The following is a 20812-nucleotide window of genomic DNA, read 5'->3' as shown; positions in this document are numbered from 1 at the left end:
TTCTAGGAAGAGATCAAATTAAGTACTTTGTATAAAAATTAAACTATCATACAATTTAATCATTTTCTAGACTTAGCTATATACAGTCTACTGAGTGATGTTATCTAGGCAAAGAAAACAGTGTTGATGTATTTTCTGTTATAGTTCTCTGTGTTAAAATCAAATAATATTTTTTGTTAACCATCCTGGTTCTCAATTTCTACTACAATTTTATTCAAGCTCAATACCCAGAAGAGTATCCTTTACTTAGCATGATCTGCTCATCTGAACCAAGCTCACCTACAAGATCTTAATCTTAGGGGTATACACTTTCTATAAGGAAGGTGCCCATAAAAGTATTACTCTATAACTCTCTATATGGCTCTATGTGCCTTGCAAACTTTTGGAAACATTCTAGACAGCATTGCATTCAAATATAGAAACTTGGCACTTTAAAATTTTTGAAATAGCTATACAAATAACTGTTGTACGGTCACTATAACTATCTTAACTTAGTGTTTGTAATATATTTTAATTGTCTTAAAGTTGCCATATTAATTTCATAGTGCTCTGTTTATCACTTTATACATTAAATTATGTATTATATATTAATTATGAGCAGATACACAACAGTCTTTCAAAAGTAGGTTTAAGTATCTGGCATGAAGTGGTCTTCAATGTGGGTTCAAGGTGACTCATACCACAGTCCTAGCCCAGCCTTGAAGAAAAGGAATTGGCCAGTCAATAGCTCCCTTCTTCACTTTAAAGGTTGTCTGCAAACTATAACCCTTACACTTTTTTGTAATTTCCCAGGTCAGAACTATGTATCATGGTGACAGCTACTATTCAGGAAAGTGGAAAGTGTAAGTTCTTCTAAGAGCCTGTATGTCTGACTGAAAACAGGAAATTCTTTCTCATCAAAAAGGGCTAAGAATTACTAAGAGACACTCAGGAGACTCTGCTGTAGTCATATTTACGAAACTCTCAGTCAATTCCCTGAATGTTTTGATGATTCAAAGAACACTGAAAGACTGTTTTCCTTGCACCTGTGTTTTAATAAGAATCACTATTTTGACTTATATCCAATATGGAGTACCCTTATAGCATCAAATTTACCTGCCAATTTTAGAGTATTTTGCAATCAAGTAGATTAGAGGTTCTCAAATAAAGTAAGGCAGTGAAATTTTGTTTGATGTATCAAAGGATTTCTATCACATGATGAATCTCTAAGTAGTGAAGTTGATTACAGTTTTAGTATAATGTTAATTTGCTTCTCTATACATTTTACATGTTTGCTTAGAATTCCTTCTTATGTTTTGGTCTTTCTATCTGAGTTTCTTCTCCTTCTGCCTAAAATATACCTTTTACTATTTGCTGTAGGGGAGATTAGTTATTGACAGAACTCTTGTGCCAAACAATATTTTTCTCTCATTCTACACTAAATGATTGTAATTGCTTTTCATTCTGAAATTTAACAATGTTTTATTTCATAAAATGTAATAAAATTTCCAAAGGACATAGGAGGAGAGATTGGTTTTATAAACAAAACAATAAAAATAGTCGGGGCTTTTCAAAAATAATTTTATTCTTGGAAGAGTTTTGTGACTACTAAATTTTACATTGTAATTTTCACAGAGTATTGAAATTAGCACTCTGTGGTTTAGAGGTAGCTTTCAAAGTTGTCTTTTAGATAGTCTGATTTTTCTTTTGGCTCTATTAGATTTTCAGACAACAAATATTACTCTGCTTTGATACAAATTTAGGACAGTTGTTATGGACAAGCTGAAGTTACTTCCTTGAGTCATGATTTATTTTTTTTCCATTTTTTTATTAACTTGAGTATTTCTTATTTACATTTCGAGTGTTATTCCCTTTCCCGGTTTCCGGGCCAACATTCCCCCAACCCCTCCCCCTCCCCTTCTTTATGTGTGTTCCCCTCCCCATCCTCCCCCCATTGCCGCCCTCCCCCCAACAATCACGTTCACTGGGGGTTCAGTCTTAGCAGGACCCAGGGCTTCTGCTTACACTGGTGATCTTACTAGAATATTCAATGCTACCTATGAGGTCAGAGTCCAGGGTCAGCCCATGTATAGTCTTTAGGTAGTGGCTTAGTCCCTGGAAGCTCTGGTTGCTTGGCATTGTTGTTCATATGGGGTCTCGAGCCCCTTCAAGCTCTTCCAGTTCTTTCTCTGATTCCTTCAACGGGGGTCCTGTTGTCACTTCAGTGGTTTGCTGCTGGCATTCGCCTCTGTATTTGCTGTATTCTGGCTGTGTCTCTCAGGAGAGATCTACATTCGGTTCCTGTCTGCCTGCACTTCTTTGCTTCATCCATCTTGTCTAATTGGGTGGCTATATATGTATGGGCCACATGTGGGGCAGGCTCTGAATGGGTGTTCCTTCTGTGTCTGTTTTAATCTTTGCCTCTCTATTCCCTGCCAAGGGTATTCTTGTTCCCCCTTTAAAGAAGGAGTGAAGCATTCACATTTTGATTATCTGTCTTGAGTTTCATGTGTTCTAGGCATCTAGGGTAATTCAAGCATTTGGGCTAATAGCCACTTATCAATGAGTGCATACCATGTGTGTTTTTCTGTGATTGGGTTACCTCACTCAGGATGATATTTTCCAGATCCAACCATTTGCCTATGAATTTCATAAAGGCATTGTTTTTGATAGCTTAGTAATATTCCATTGTGTAGATGTACCACATTTTCTGTATCCATTCCTCTGTTGAAGGGCATCTGGGTTCTTTCCATAATATTACTGGCCATTTGCGATGTGCCTGATCATTTCATATAAACACACATACACCAAACACACGTGCACACACACACACATACACACATGCACACAGACACACTTTAACTTATCTATCTTTTCAGGTTCTCATATTAAGTTTTTTTGAAACAGACATTCAATATCTCTATTGTCAACCAAGGGAAAACTACAGGACAGACAAGTTATAAAACTCATGGCTATATAACCATGGCAAAAAAATATTAATTTGGCATAATAAAAAAGGAATAAGAAACAAAAATTGACTTGGAAGTTTAATTTGTAAGTTTTCTCTTATTTTGTATACTAAATAGGAACCAGCTAGTACACAAAATTAAAAATGAGACTAGAAAAATGTCCTTGTGTCCTTTGTTTCACCTACCATAACCCAGGTCAAATTTACAGAAAATACTTTCAACAAAATCATAGAAGAACATTTCTCTACTTTTAAGGAGAAGGTGCTTATCACAGTACAAGAATGATACACCACACCAATTAGGCTGAACCAGAAAAATATTTTGAACCCATGACATATAATAATGATAATAAAAAAGTTACAGAAAAAGGAAGGATATTAGAAGCTACAAGGCAAAATATCAAGCAATGTATAAAAGCAGACCTATTACAGTAACAACCAACACATCAATAGAATCTAAGAAAGAAAGCTTGAGCCAAGTGGTATATGAGCTAAATGGTATATAAACTAAATGGGGCATTTACACAATAGAATATTAGTTAGTCATTAAAAATGAAATAATGAAATTCACAGGTAAATGGATGACATTGGAATATGTGATCCTAAGTCAGGTAGCAGACATCAAAAGACAAATATAGCATGTCCTCGCTTATATGTGAATGTTAGATGTTAATTGGTAAGTAGACTATAATCAATATAGCTACTGTGGTTAGATACAGAGTAAGGAAATGGAAGGAGGATTGGAGCACCATAGGAAGCAGAAATAGAGTACACAGTTATGTATAAATGGGTAGGACTGGAACAGGTGGATCAAATGGGAAAGAAAAAACGGAATTTAGTTGAGAGTACAGAGAGGGTCAGCTACAAATAAAGGCCATTTGTGAGGTTAAATGGAAACCTAATACCGTAGACACTTTCTAAAATGTCCACATATGCAAAGGTAATTGAAATGAAATTGTTAAATATTGGAGAGAGACAGAGATCTTTGAACACTTAATCCTACATGTAATGTCCACCTCAATTTCCTCCTCTCAAAGCTTAGCAAATCCTGCAGAAGAGGACGTAAAAAGATGATAAGGGGCAGAGGGGTTAGAGGATACCAAGGAAAGAGTGTCTTCCAGGCATAGCAGCAGTGATATACACATAAACTTACAGGGGCTATAGCAACATGTATGCAGAGGGCCTGCACATGCCTGCACCTCATGGGGTCCCATAGCTGCATGTGGGAATAGACACAAGTCCATATTCCCAACCCAGAAATTATCTCCAGTTAATACCCACTTGCAAGTGAAAAATTGGTTTTCTCAAATAGAGTCTCACTTGGTATACAAGCCACTCTTAAGGCTATGTAGCCATACTTAGCAGATGGCCAACACAAAAAAACTCAATAATTTTTGGAAGTTTTTTTTTTTGTCTTGTAATATTTTGCTGTTTTTTCCTTACGCTACAGGTCTTCTCCACATATATCATATTTTGTAATTTTGTGTTTTGTGAGATCTTTGTACTTGCAAATGTGTAAGTCTCTGAGTCTATATGTGTTTATTATGCTTTTTCTCTGTTTGTTTTTTCTTATTCAGGTGTGCTTGGTGTTGTTTTATCTTATTTTTTGGTAGATGCCAATATTCTAATGGAAAAGGGCAAGACATTATATAGATGTGGGTGGGTTGGGAAGTGGGAAGGATCTGGGAGGAGTTAGAGGCGGGAAATTATAATCAAATTGTATTGTTACAAATATTTTCAATAATATAAAATAAAGAAAAATATCATTCAATTTCTAAAATGTATTCTATCACTCTAGGTGAATAAGTATGGCATATGACAATATTTCTAGCATATAAATAAATGAAGGTTAGAATACATTTGTAAGAACTTAGGAATGTACTAGAAAGGGCACAAAGCAATTGTCACTGTGTGTGTGTGTGTGTGTGTGTGTGTGTGTGTGTGTGTGTGTGTGTGATCCTAATATGTTACTTTATCAATTATTGTTTGGATAGAGCCTGACTGGCCTTCACCTTGATGTGTAGTTCTAGCAGACTTAGAATTCACCACAAACCTCTTGCCTTTATGTCCTGAGACCTGAAATGAGGGAAGTCACCATGTCCTGTTTGCTTGCATAATTTTAAGTCTGATTGTTTATCAAAAAAAAAGTACCTTTCTTATCACTTGCTTGATTTTCTTACATCAACAAAATTCCAGGGGAAAAATGTTGAGCAATCTCTTTTATCTCATTAGTTTGAGGAATGATGACATTACCTAGCATATGACCTGAGCATCAGGAGTTAAATTTTAAATGAATCTTATTACCTGTAGGTGGGGAAAGATATAGACTCTGCATGATATTCTAAGCAAGTACAGACTAGTATGAAAATGATTATTTTTAAATGTATATGTTCACGATTTTTCAAATTGTTGGTTTCAACTTTAGTTCTTATTTTCCTTTAAAATAACAGCAAACATATTCTTTTACTTTCCAATAGATGTCACTATCAAAAAGGAAAACAGAAAAACAACCTTTAAATCTATCTCGCAGTACAACAGAGAACATGATTTTCTTGATTTCCTTTCTCATGTAAGAATAAAAGGTTTAAACACAGACCATTTATATTAGGGGTGAAAGCTGATCACACAGCGTGAGTTGCTTATGATGGCTGAGGAGAAGAAAAAAGTGAGGAAGAGTGGGAGTGTTCTCTGAACAATCCTTATTTTACTACCGGTGGTTCTTTAATTTATTTTATCCAATACATTGGTAAAAGGAAACTGGATCACTTCACATTGTGCTGATCTGAGGGTGCAGTGCAGTGGTCCTCATTTCACACTAACCCACAGACACTTATGGAACAGAGTAACATACATGTGTGGGTATGTACATATATGGATGCCAAGTAGACACAGAAAAACTTGCCTTGGCAAAATCCTTCTGAATAATATGTTAACTATAATCAAACTTCTGTAAACTAAATCTTCAACATTTGTTCTATAGCTATAAAGATTATATTTACTGAGCACATTCAAAAGGCAAGCATCTCTTTATCTCATGTCCATATATATGTTTGCACATGGACATGCCAGTGTGTTCTTGTGAAGGTCAAAGGTAACTAGATATGGCCTTGAGCTGATTCTCTCTCTCTCCTACTGTGTGGATTCCTGAACCGTATCTGCAGAGTACTGCATTCTGTACCGAAAGTGTAGGTATAGTCTTTTGGGTCAAGTTTCAAAAAGACTCTGGTTCTAACTCCTTAGCATTGTCTGATCAAGAAAGTAGGTCATCTTCTGATCTCTTGGGCCTGGGCAGCCCAGAGCTACAGCAGGTGGGCTTCTGGCTTTATTTATAAAGCACTTCACTAGCTCTGAAAGATAATGCCTATTTAAATGGGCTGAAAAATCACAGGAGAAAAACCAGGATTTTAAATCAGTTTTCTTGGACCCAGATTACTTTTGCAGATGAAAGAAACCATCTGTCCTCTCCAAAAATCTTACAAGCATCATTTTTAATGAGGTGCAGTTTATGCCACTGACATAATGCCAAAAGTAAACAAACAAGCTTAAGATTAGAGTTAGCAAAAGAAAAGCTAGGCCTAGTCATTGGTTTTCGTGAACCCCTTTGTCTTGGCCCTTACATTCTTAAATAATTTCAATACATTAATTGAACATATACATTGTTATGTTCATACACACACATACATACACACACATTCACATTCATACATACACACACACACACACACACACACACACATACACACACACACACACACACACACATACACACACACACACACACACACACATATGGAACAAACAAAAAATCCCCACCCATCAAAAGTTCTGGCCTTCGAAAAGCAAAAGTCCTCTTTCTTAGGATTTTAGTTCTAGTGGATTTTGTTTCGTTCTATTGTATGAAGCCTTGGTATTTACAATTTTTGAGTTAGCAAACAAGGAACCCTACTCCTGCATTTCTAAGCGTATAATGCACAGCCAAAGGATTTCCCTAGCTTCTAAACAGGTTATAGATGAAATGTATAATCATCCCATTGTATCTAAATATACTGTACACATTTATGGCAGCATTATTCCCACTGGCTGAGATGTGGATACAACCAAATGTTCATGACTAAATGAGAGGCTTGCAGGATGGTAGAATAAAGCAGACCATTATTCAGCCTTTAAAAAATGGGGATGGCCACATGTACTATCCCGAGAAGCATAAACTTTACAATGAAAATACAAGCTAATTTAATGAGTGGAGAACACGGTGTGTTGTGGGGTTGTACTTGCAAAAGGTGCTTAGAATAGCAAGTCATAATACACAAATACCAGGGCAGTTCCAGGCTTGAGAGCTTGGGAGTAATGGAGACCTGCTTCTTCATGAATGAAAAGATTTACACACCCACACACACACACACACACACACACACACACACACACACACAAACATATATGTATGTTAAAATTGGCAATAATTAGAAAATAATTAGTACATTTTTGTTCAAATATCCTTTAAGTTCTTATAGTACAATGGAGCATCTTTCCTTTATATGTGTATCTTATCATCTCTATTTTTTTGTTTTGGTTTTTTGTTTATTTTCAAGTATAGAGGAAATAATTATTTCTCCCTTCCTGAACCCACACAATTGGAAGAGGTTCAAGTAAATGGCCCTTTACTGGGACTCACTCTGCTCTGTGATTCTGTAACACAAAAGCAAATGAGCGTTTGAACCTCACCAACACCGATGTGCTTGGGATGGCCAACAGGATGCTCGGGAGCTTCTTCTTCCAACAAAAGGAGCATTGATGTCACGCTGTTTGCTATATGATAGCATTCCCCGGTACTCGCATGTCCATGCTGCTGGACGATACGTGTGCTGTAGCGCAGTGTACACAGTTTCTAAACTAACACACATTGAGTTCCCTGCACATTCTTACATTTAGAGACCACAATACTCTCTGCTAAGCGTTTTGCTTTCTCTGAGGCCATATGCTACTCTGGTAGTTAACAGTAGTCACCCCACAATCTCTATTAACCATTATCTGCTCACAGTGCAGTTAAAATAAACCAAACCAGTTCTTCACGTATTCAACAGTTTTAGTCAAATGATTAGTATAGAAAATAAATTATTTTTAATTACTCAACAAACAGCTGGGATTGCATAGTCCCTGCTTATTAAGCTCACAGAATGAGACAGCCTCTCCCCTGGAAGCAGTTTTCCTAACATGGTTGATACTGTTAAACACATTTTAATAAGGCAGAAAATTGCATCTTGGTTTAATGAATTTGTTTAGAAGCATTGTTAGAAATATTTCCCCTGGAAACAGTTCTTAATTTAATCCTAGTCTTTCACAAATCTGAATAAATTCAGTAGTATCTGATATTTTGTATTAAAACGTTTAATTTTTTAAAATACTACATGTTCAGTGGAATAGACCTTCTAACCCTTTAAAAAAATTGAAAAGGCATATCTCTTAGGATAGTGGGAAGAATAATAAAATCAAGGAACAGGTAGAAAGATAAAATGAGAAGAAAGACAAGGAGGGGGAAAGAGGGAAAGAAAAGAGGAAGGGAAGGAAAGGAGGAAAAGAAAGACACTAAGGAGAAAAAGCTCTAAGAGCAAGGAGAAAAGGCAAAAGGAGGGAAGGAGTGGAGGGGGAAGCATCTTTATAGAAGCAGGGGGAGGGGGAATGGAAGGGGAAACCAGGAAAGGGGATAATATTTGGAATGTAAATATATAAAATATCCAATAAAAAAGAAAAAATAGACAAATCTTTTAGCCATAGCAAAACAATAAAGAATTGTTTTGTTTTATGAAAATATTGTCCAGGATTCAAGGCCAGAATTGAAAGTAAATGAGAAATCTATTGTTAAAAACTTTCATTGTTAGAATGGAAAGAAAAAAATGTTTTCATAAGGATAAAATTCATAAAAGGTATTCCCCTTTTATCTATATTATAACACTTTTTATTTGCTGTGGTCAGGCAGGGTCTCATCTTTACTCTTATTATTCAGTGTTTCATTTTATTTTAACTAATTTCATTAGTGCCTCTTTTAGAAAACTATGAATTAAACATGTGATACATTTAAATCAGAGAGCCTAAAGTAGTCATTGTATGTGTGACTGATATTGGCAGTAAACACATTAGGTCTTGATGTCACTGAAATTCTATAGTGTTTTGTTGAAAAAGTACCTACAGTATTTCTCCTGTTGGTAAAAGAATGAGAGCAGAGACTCTCGAATTAACTAAACCCCTTCCGCAGAATCCCATTTGATTGGTTTCTGTAGCAACTACATGTACAGTTCTTCAGTGTATAACCACAGTAAGGTGCAGTACAATGGCGAACAGTTTAGGCCCGATCCCCAGCATCCTAAGGAAGACTCACCACTCAAGAATGCCAGGAAGGAGCTATAAGGAAGAGAGGAAGAAGACTTGCCTGGAATTTAATCATAGCCTGCTAGTTGTAAAGGTTCTTTGGCTTTTTTTTTCCTTTTAATTGGACACAAAGCTTGGTTCACTAAGGTTCTGAACCAAAGGTGAACAGTGCAAGCTGTAATCTATAAAGAACTTACATCTTGTTTTCTACAAGAGTAAGGTTAATAGAATTTCATTACCACCGGGTATAAGAGACTTATTAAATTGGTCCAGAATCAAAATTAATGGTGCAGGTTTCAAAAGTTCATGGCAGCTTTTTTTTTTCTTTTGGTCCAGCCTTCTAAGTGTCTCTCAAGTGACACTTGATTTGGGGAACTTCATGCAGTGAATTTTAAATGCATGAGCTGTGCAAAATGTACAGGCCCACAGCACTATAGATCAGAGCAAAGCCCAGGTGCAGTTGACAGGTATAAGAATATACCTCCCTACTCTAACTCTGGGACCCAACCTTCTCCCCTTTATTACAAAAGTCAACTCTAAGGCTGGTTATTGTTTCACTCATATTCTGTTGGTAAGATGCCACTTTGCAAAGCTTTCTTCATGAGTTCCAGAAAGCATTTGGCTCCAGACAATACAAAGGATCCTTGCAAGCATTTCTGGTCCCTTTTGATTGAATGCAGATTGCAGGACTGTTTTGCAAACCACATTATTCCTTCAAGTGTTTCTTCAGTAGTAGCATATTCCTTTCTAATGATAATCATTTGCATTTCCCAGGCCCCGGTTGGTCCCTGATGTTTTATAATGAGTTCACCGCCCCCACCCCACCCCCAACACCCCGTCTTCATTGTACTCCCCTCTGGGTTGAGAGGAGGCTTGCAGCTCCTGGTCTTCACGAGGCCACCTTCACAAATGGCTGCATAGAGTAAACAGGGAGCAGCTCATGCAAACCATCCGCTTAGTCTCTTTAAAGTATAACTAGCAAAGCACAATCTTTCCCACGCTCAAAGAAGGAACAGAACCCAAAATGCCTCAACTCTCCTTCATCGACATTATAAGATTGTTTTTAATATCCATGCTAAGAGTCTTGTGCTTCTTATATAATGCAAGAGGTAAAGCGAAGGTTAAGCGCTTCAGCTGGATGTTTGGTCCCAAGCATCGCCCAATTTTTCTTTTCATTGTCTGCCGCCTCCGCCCCCTCATGCTTCCTCCAGTCCTCTTCTGGTGGTCCACCAAGCTCACTGCAGATGTTTCTCCCACACAGTGGAAACGTTCCCTAATGGATCTGGGCACTTCCCGGCTTGCTCATATGGGAAAAGGAAAAGTTGGAAAGAAAGAATGAATTTCTGGATTGGTCTAATTTCCTTTTGAGCCCTTTAAAAGTGCTGAAATCGAGTAGAAAATTAATTTAGACCTATTCACCTTTCCCACACTGTTAGCCATGTAAGACATTTGTAAAACGATTTTCTTTTTAAATGTGCAAAGAGTAAATAAGTAGATAAGTGAACCCTTTAATACATTCTTCCCAAAGTTCAAGGTAACAATTTCATGTTAGACAAGTTTACATAATTGAATATACTTTTTAATTTTTAATAAATTGTTCTGAATTATTTACTTATTCGGAAAATCAAAGTATATGTCATTTATTCTACATAAAACTTAAGCACTGCACCATAAAATTGTCAAATATTTCTGTAACAATTTAGTTTTTCTTGCTTGCCCTTTGTATGGAGATTATATCTGAAAACACAGAACTTGCAATAACAAAAGAAAACAACTTTTCCCTTTGCTCACCTCCTCTCAGTAAAGCCCCATTCCTCTTTCTTTTTTTGACCTTTGCGTTTTAGACATTTTAATTATTTAAATAATAAAACTCCTTGGCACAATAGTTATATAATTATTCTCGGAGTTATAAAATTACTCTCAGCTCAGAAATTAACGTGTTTATATGGTTAACAAAGTTTATAAAAGTTAAATTTTCTCTGTTGCTCCCGTTTCTCTGTGGGGGGGGGCATGGAGTATGGAATGCAGTTGGGAGAAAGAAGCTGGGGGAAGAGCAAGAGAGAGGCTGGGCTGAGGTGTTTGCATTGAGGACCTGGCTTCGGTCTCTATTTGCTGTCAATCAGGAGGGAGGTGTCACAGACAGGTTTGTGGGACGCTAAGGTCTTACTATAGCCACCTCGCCTTGGCCTGTCAATGGGTAAGGCCGAGAGCCCATTAGGACCTCTCATGGCTCTCCCTGTTCTCCATCTGTAGCATGTTCACTGCCATCATTCCCCATTGGGCTAGTGCTGGCTCCTATACTTTTGATTGCTGCGCGCAAACTTGTTCTCCGGACTCCTGAGTGAGGTTACTTTCTGAATGAAGCTGGTGGCCACATGGAGAGCAGATAGGACAATCAGAGGTTGAGGCAGATGAACTTCAGAGAATGAAACAGCAGGTCTGCTGTTAAAGAGGAAAGGACAATCTGCTCTGCCCTTGGCCAACTTTCCCATCACTGCAGTCTGTAAAGAAATTCTTTCCCTTGTTTTCATCTTCTAGGCTCAAGTCTACATGGACTTCTGCAGGAGTAATCAGGGATCTTCGTGTTCATTGGAGATAATTTCGGTCCCTTGTGGCTTTCTATAATCCTTCTTTCAATTTAAGATTAACTGGTAATTATTATATTGAGCATTAGCCAATACTGAGACAGTTACAGTTTTTCCTCTGGTTATAGAAACTGTTGGAGCAGAGAGAGCATTAATATTTATTAACCTTCTGTAACGTGACAGCATTATATGATATTCTGGGGAAATATTTCAAGAAAATAACTAGTTTTTGGTCTCAGGAACACTTTGTGAAAGAAACAGAATACACAACACACACACACACACACACACACACACACACACATAGACACACAGACACACAGGCACACAGACACACAGGCACACAGACACACACACAAATATATCCATAGCATGTAGCTTTTCAACAAAAGAAAAAATAATCAACAAACAAACAAAAGAGGAAATTCTCTTTGGAAACTCTCTGTCTCTGTGTCTCTGACTCGCTCTATAGCGCGCTCTCTCTCTCTCTCTCTCTTTCTCTCTTTCTCCCTGTCTCTCTCTGTCTCTCTGTCTCTGTCTGTCTGTCTGTCTGTCTCTCTCTCTCTCTCTGTGTGTGTGTGTGTGTGTGTGTGTGTGTGTGTGTGTTTGCACTGAGGAAAAATGCCATCACTGCAATTAATTTGGTTAAAAATTATGTCAGGGAACAAAATGAATAAACCATTTCCAAACCTGAAGATTCTTCTTAATAGATATTGGCAACAACAAACATTTGAAAGTAACTTAGGAAAATAGCTTTCATTTTATAAAAATTTCAGAGACTCCCTTCTATTAGAGATCTGGACAAAGCTAGTATATCGACATCACTGCTGGCTGAATGTAAGGCAGTCAACATTTGTGCAGGGACAATGTCCTCCCCATCAGCAGCAGCTCCTCACTTCCTTTCTCCCATTCCACCTAGAGCCTCTGGAGGATGCAGAATTAGGGTCATAAATTTCAATTATCGAGATATCCAAACTAAGCCCCTTTTTATAGACGATCTTGGCCTCTCGTAGGTCCTAGCACAAAGTAACCATAGCAAAAATTATAATATCTCATTGTTGCATTTTCATGCCAATAGGTTATGGTTCTGAAAATTATACTTATACTTTCAGTAAAATGGTGTTTACCTCACATATTTAATGGTGAAATAAAAATGAGAACGTTTCCTGATATAGTAAGCAATTTCCTTTTGTGTCCCAAGACCTTCCCTGCTACTACATGGTGCTACTTACAACCATATGGAGCAGATGACCTGAATTTCCTGAGTTGTTTGTGAAGTCTGTGTTCTCAAGCTTTGCAAGTGCTGCGTATGAACTGGGCAACTGTTTATTCATTTTTAATAGCAGAGGAAATGCTCGTGGAGGAATTCTCAAAGCCCTTTCACTCTACAAAAGAAGTAAAAGGCAATGTGCACCAGCAACAACTAAAAATGTGGTGAAATGAGTGGATGGAAAGAAATGCAGAGCAAGCTCTCTATAAAATGTAACCTAAGCAGAGTAGATAGAACAGAGTAAAAGAGATGCAAACAATGAGATTAAACACACAGGTCCCAGAAAGGAAGATGGACAGTAGAGGAGGTTAAGGGTGCTCAAATGGTATGGCTGCAGAGAACAGCTGATGTTAGAATGGGATGCCTATTTCAAAGGATTGAGTTTGTAAAGGGGGCTAGGACTTTGCATTAGGGGAAGGAAATTAAAATGGTTTGCATTCTAATTTTCTAGTTCTCAACTTCTTTTTCTAACATTGATCCATTACTGATTATAATGAGCAATTAGGAGCTTCACAATTCATTAGTGATATAACAAACTATAGAAAGGCGAAATGTGTGCGCACATATGTGTGTGTGTGTGTTTATGATTATCTACATGGATATGCTCATGCAAATGGGTTTGCAGATCCAAGGAGGCCAGCAGTCTATGCAGGTGCCTTATTCAATCATGCTCCATGTCAATTTTTGAGAGTTTTCACAAACCTTATAGCTTTCCAATTTAGCCAGATTGACTAACTAGCCAGTTCCAGGAATCCACTGACCTCCCAGTGCTGGGAATACAGACAGATACTGCGTGTGTAGCCTGCTGTAACATGGGCGTGGGTAATCAAAATCAGGTAAGCATGACTAAATGACGAATACTTTACCAACTGAGACAGTCCCTAAACTGCTAAGTGCAATTCCTTTACAACATGAAAGCGATTTGGATGAACAACTCATTGCAGACAGAAACACAAAGGACCTTGGACATGATTGTTATGGGATCCCACCTTCCTGTCCAGTCAAGATCTTAAGACAATGGGCAATCAGACTTGAATATGATAGCATTCATTATTTGTGAGTACTTTCTATTTGTAGAGTCAAAAGTAAGCAGCTAATTTATCAGGAAATCCTACATACAACCTTACACCCGTTATTCTTACCCAAACGAAACCAATTCTGGAGAAAATGAGTCATTTTCATTTAAATGTGTTACAGTTTAAATAGTTTATTTGGGGAAAATTATTTGAAATTATTTGTACATGGAGTCAGGTGGTTTGATAAAACTATTAAATAAAATGCACGTTTTATAAAATATGAAACAGAATGGGAAAGAAAATTTTAGACCAAGCTCAATGGGACATGATATTAAGTATCTGGAACTAAATGAACCTTTTTTCCTTTAAAAGATTTTAAGGTATAAATAATTCAATGGGAGCTATTGAGGTAGACAGATATGAGAAACTTCAGTTCTCATAAACCTGAGTTGAGCTCTTAGAAGCAACCTGCATTCTAATGCAGAAAACCTCAGCCTCCAGAGACCATCAAACCAGTTGGATACTATTTTGTAACCTCAGAATCACATTACATGGTATACAATTCAGTTGTTTTTATTATTAAAACCCAAACCAACCTCTAAGATAATAGAGTAGATTGCATAAAGTTAATTGATGTTCAAAACCTATTATTTGTGAGTGTGTGTGTGTGTGTGTGTGTGTGTGTGTCTGTGTGTGTCTGTGTGTGTTAGTGGGGGGGAAAGAAGGGGAGAGGGAGGGAGGGAGAGAAACCAAGGCTGGGGGAAGTGGGCACACACATGGTCTATAGATAAAGTCAGAAGACACCTTTGAGAACTAAGCTCTCATTTAACCAATATAAACACCCAGGTCAGCTTACATAGAAAATGCTTTTACATTCTGAGATATCTAGAAAATATCTAGATCAATTTTCTGATCAGTTAGTAAAAGTTGTAAAATATTTCTTGTATTTATCAAATTGGTATCTTTAGGATATAAGAAAACCTAAGTGCTGAGATCTGCCACTAGATCTTTGAAATAGATCTCTCTATGCTGAAGAGTATGGAAAAATGCTGTATATAGTGTGATTTTCTAAGCCGATGACCAAACAGAGTTGCTCTGATACTTGTGTGTGTGTGTGTGTGTGTGTATGTATATATATGCATATATATATGTATACATATACATATATATAGGCATTTATTTAACTAAACTCTATGGATTGCTAGAGTTATACAACAGTTAGCTCAAAATTGTTTCCCCAGCATTTTTGCATTTTTGCCAAATGTAAATATGTATAATCACATGGTCAAAACAATGTTAAGAAAATCTTAACACTGGACTATTTAAATTATGGTAATAATGACTTTGTTTTGAAAATTATAGCTAATGGATAGAATTTTTGTCCTCTATTTATTGTAAGAGGTAAACAGCCATCCAAATGATCAGATATTTTATGATTGCTTCCATTTGTGACAAATTTCAAACATACTCAACAAATTTATCAAGGATTTTGCCTTTGACATTTTGTTAGAACTTCAGTAAACCCAGCTGCTACAAATTTTCTGGCCTTTGAGCACTTTATTCCTTTTCAATGTCTAATGTAAATTAATCCTTTTAAAATTGTATATATGTTTGTATTCTATATAAAGTGAATATTATCCACATATATATGTGGAGATATATATATATGTATATATATATACATATATATATATATATGGTGTGTGTGTGTGTGTAATTCTCACAAAGGAAGATACTGCATTTAAGAACTAAATCTTCCAATCTATTTCCACAGAGATGAATATCTATATTTCTTGTTTATGAGTTTTGATTTCAATTTGTAAATATAAGCTGCAGCTCCCATACCTCACACATTTTGTTAGCATTCACTCATATTTGTGGAAGAATTTCCAATTAGTTTTGAATAGCTTCCAACAAAATTTAGCAGACTCTAAATAGACCTCTCACTACTGACGGAGAATATAGGTTCCTCCATGTAACTATTCTTTATGCTATGTGTCATTCAATGACTGAGCACCTGCTTAGCATGTGCAAAGTCAAGCTACAATCTCCAGCACCACAGGCTCTTTAAAACACCACACACTATTTCAGTCTGATGTCTGGCGGAAAATATACTGCCTCTCTTTTTTTATTACTGTTTTAAAAAATACCTCTGTAGATAATTCACTCTCCTGTGGGCATAATATATTTTAGGTTATAAATGTATCTCTCCGAACACCAATAATCATGCATATAACAATGCACATGGTACTAGTTTCTTAAATAAGAAAAAAATGCTATTTTTCTACCATGCTGTTATCCACCAGAATTTGTATTCATCTCACCAGCAACAAAGTGCTTTGATTTTTCTCTATTAAACATTGATTGATACAATAGTGATAGATGTTTCGTATTTGATGTGATGCGTGCCTTTTAAATGACTCTAGTAGGTGGTTAAAAGGTTGTTCTTTTGCTGCATTGTGGGAGAGCAGCTTAGCATCCTTTAATTGATCCTAAAGGCTTCAGCTTCTGGAGTCAGGACTTTAATTATGTTTGTGCACTAGGAGACTGTGATTGTTTAATAAGTGAAGCAAACCTAGTGGAGTCTTTTAATCTGGACGAAAATCCATTCCTTTTCCTCATGCTACGTGCCTAAAGCAGTTCCCTGTGCTGAAACACGTCCTGTAGACGTGATCGTCTTAAAGATAACCCTGGCTTTTAAACCGCACATGCTGCTTCTTGGCTCCTCTATTCATATTTCCTGTAATAACAGATATCACTAACCCCTCATGACACTGTGAATCGCAGTGACTGATAAACATTCATTCAAGCTACATGCCCAGCTCAAAATGTTTTAGACTCTTCAACACATACTTTACCATGTGTGCATTTTTAATTTTGAGGAACAACCATCACGGCAAATTGGCAGTTTATCAATTTTTTTCATTTTATACACTATTGCAAATTCCAGCAATGCTTCTGTAAAGTGTCACTTGTCTGCCAGGTGCTATTGTTGAAGTGTACCATAGTAACTCCTACTAGAAATAGCCATGCTTAAACACCGGTAGTCATACCATGTATCATTTTTCCCTATGAGTTAAAATTCACTGTGGGCACTAAGGGCAGGCACTAGATTCATTTTGTCAGGATTGAATGGAAAGTGAATGATGTATGAGAATCGATTATATTTACAACACTGTTAAATGGAGAACACTCCACTGCTTATGAATCTCTGACATTAATACAAGAGACTCTGTCAAAACTGCTCCTATATAGTGCTTACAACACCCAAGGCAGTGTGTGCTTAATCTCTCTATCAATGGCTCTTAATTTACAGAATCCGGACAGAAGCAGGAACTATGATCACATTTCTCAACCGTACGCCCTTCTCTATTCCATAGCTTGTCCCTCCCCATTGTCCCGAAACTTCCCTGCTATAAAACTATCAGGATTAATTTCTTTTAAAGCACAGATAAAGTAATACATGTTAAAATCAGTGTGACATTTAAATATTTATAAAGGTATTCAATAATGCCTTTCCTGTGACATTCTTTTTTTTATTTTTTATTATTTTTTTATTATTTGTATTTCTTTTAGAGTCCAGTCATTACCCCCTCCTGGTCCACAGTCCCACAGTTCCTCATCCTATTCCTCCTCCTCCCATCTCCTCCCATCTCACCGCCTGTCAGGCCTCTCTACTCCATGGGGCCTCAAGTCCTTAGGCGCACCTTCTCTCACTGAGGCCAGACCAGGCAGTTCTCTGTTGTATGTGTGTCGGTGGCCTCAGACCAGCATGTGTGTGCTGTCTGGTGGGTGGCTCAGTGTGAAGTATCTCAGGGGTCTGGGTTAGTTGAGATTGTTGGTCTTCCTAAGGAGTAGCCTTCCTCCTCAGCTTCTTCCAGCCTTTCCCTAATTCAACCACAGCAGTCCCCAACTTCAGTCCATTGGTTGGGTCAGGAGCCTAGTACAACCATCTTCTGAGAGGCCCAACAAGCAGCTGACAGAGAAAGATGCAGATACTTACATCCTGTGACATTCTTAAATTCCAGGCTTCCTTAATCACCATCACATATTTATCATTGTTAAGATCTTTACAATGTCAGCAATTCTGCCTTAAACCGTAATAGTAGAGCTTGAAGAACTTTCTCCCTCCTTCCTCATGCTCTCGGAATTGAATATAATACCTTGCACGTTTTAGGAAGACAACTGCTCCCCCATTATACTTTAGACTACTTATACAAAAGCTCAGTATGTTATCATGAAAATAACTTTGTAACACATTACCCTGAAGCCCAATATAAGGTTGTTAAATGAATGCTCCCATCATGATTTTCTAGATTTTTCTAGAAAAATCTCTACATAAGAGACAGAGATGTAACTTAGTGATAGAGCACTTTCCTTGCATGAGAGAATCCCAGGGTTTGATCCCTAGTGCTGAGGGGAAGGGTGAGGGGGTAGAAAGGAGAACATGGATAATTATTGCGTAAAATATAATTCCTATTTCTTTTGCTAAGTAATAAATAATAAAAACATATGATGATTGGAACTTTGCACTTATTGATAGTAAGATGCCAAATAGATCACTATTTGGATAGTAGATCCAAATAGTGTGTTTATAACCACATTATTATTATCTATAATTAAATGATAGATTCTGGATGTAGCATTTGTTGGAAGGGTTGATTAGATGGCAGGTGAGCAGTGGAATTTCAAAACACTGAATATGCAATACAGAACCATGTTATTTATATTTTATTTTATAAGATTTTATTTTTAATTTTGTTCACTTTTAATTGGAATTATTTTTATATAATATACTTTAATCTTCCTTTTCCCATTTCTAATCTCTGACGATTCTTTCCACCTCTCTACTGGCCCATTCTATGCCTTCTTTACCTCTCACTTAAGAAAACAAACAAACTGTCCAAACAAATTAGAAAAATTCTAAAAATTGATACACACACAAGCAAAAAAGCAAAATCAGAAATCTTATATATAAGCCAAAAATCAGTAACACACACAGACACACACACAGACACACACACACACACACACACACACACACACACACACACACAAAATGTCCAAACAAAAAGTCTACATCAATACCATGGAGTTCATTTGGTATTGGTCATATACTGTTGAACATGATTAACCTATTCAGTGAGACTCCACTACAGAATGTTATTTTTTCCATTGCAAACAGATGACAACTAGAGATAACTTCTATGTTAGGACTGAACAAACCTGTTTACTTCCACGGGTCAGCACTGTGGCACCAATTGGCTTAACCCTTTCCAGGTCCTATGCGGCCCACTACAGTCTCTGTCAGTTCACATGTGTGTCACTCATATTGTGTCTGAAAGACACTGGAGCCTTGCAATCAGCCATTACCTGTGTCTCTTACAGTCTTTCTCTCTCCTGTTGAACAGAGTTTCCTGAGCTCTTACAGGAGTGGTTTGATGCAGATATCCCATTCTCACCCTCTGGATGTTATCCAGTAGCTCTCTGAATTAATTCTCATGCGCTATATAGGAGGAAGCCTCTCTGAAGATGGATAAATGAGTCACTGATGTATGGGTATAGCAGACTGTCGATAGGAGTCATTGTAAACATTCCTTCAGTGGAGCAGTAGTATTTGTTGGTTTTTTTTCCCTAGGCCATTGCCCATCTCTGCTCAGGTTCTCGGCCACCAAAGCAGTGTCACGCATGAGTTTCATCTCACAGAGTAAGACTTAAACCCAACTCTAGAGTGGTTAGTTACTGTGACAGAGGCAAACCATTGTCTTTTCAGAGTAACATTTTTGATTTTGTCTTTTATGAGAAAATAGACTCCACTGCTGTGCTACTGAAAAGAAGGGAGGGCAGGATGAGATTTGGAAATAGGTATTCTGATCATGGATACAATGTTGGCAGTCTCTTTCCTTGGAGACAAGCTTAGATGAAGCCTTCGTTTCCATGGAGTTGCTGAAAATCATGACATGAACAATACTTTAAAATTATGGAAGCTTAGATGCTCTGTGTTTTTCAGCTTACATGAGTGTTTTCAGAAAATGGAGAGTGGAAAACACAAAAGGAAAAGATTCCAGTTACTACTGCTTTCATTAATAAACTTTAGACCACAATACCTGCTGTATGTTAAGGACTGCCCCTCAGTATTCCTATTGTAGTTTCCTCACTGAACAGTTAATTATATGTTAAAACAGACTGAGAGTTTTGGAAACTGATGAATAATAATATAAGCCAGGAATCCCAAATATTAGGAGGGCTCATTCAGTTGACTGCTAGTTCAACCTCTGAATGCAGTTACAGAATCACATATCCAAAATAGCATGGCCTTGTGAAGATCAGTTGAAATTCAAGAAATATGATTATAAGTTAACTAATGGCAGGAGAGCAAATAGAAAATTCTAGAGACACATACAGAGTAAGAACATGGATGAAATTTTTGTCTCTAACAAGTTTATATATAATAGCACATTACCAGTTGTCCTAGCTATCTTTTGAATTAACATGATACATGCCAAGGTCACCTGGATGGAGGAGCCAAAATTAAGAAAATGTCTCTATCAGATTACCTGTAGGCCAGTCCGTGGAATTTTCTTGATTGGTAATTGATATAGGGGGGTCAAGCTCACCATGGGTAGTGCAC

Source organism: Rattus norvegicus, chromosome 6 (genome assembly GCF_021556685.1).
Source record: "Rattus norvegicus strain SHRSP/BbbUtx chromosome 6, alternate assembly SHRSP_T2T, whole genome shotgun sequence".
Classification (NCBI taxonomy): Eukaryota; Metazoa; Chordata; class Mammalia; order Rodentia; family Muridae; genus Rattus; species Rattus norvegicus.
This window is presented reverse-complemented; position numbering follows the sequence as displayed.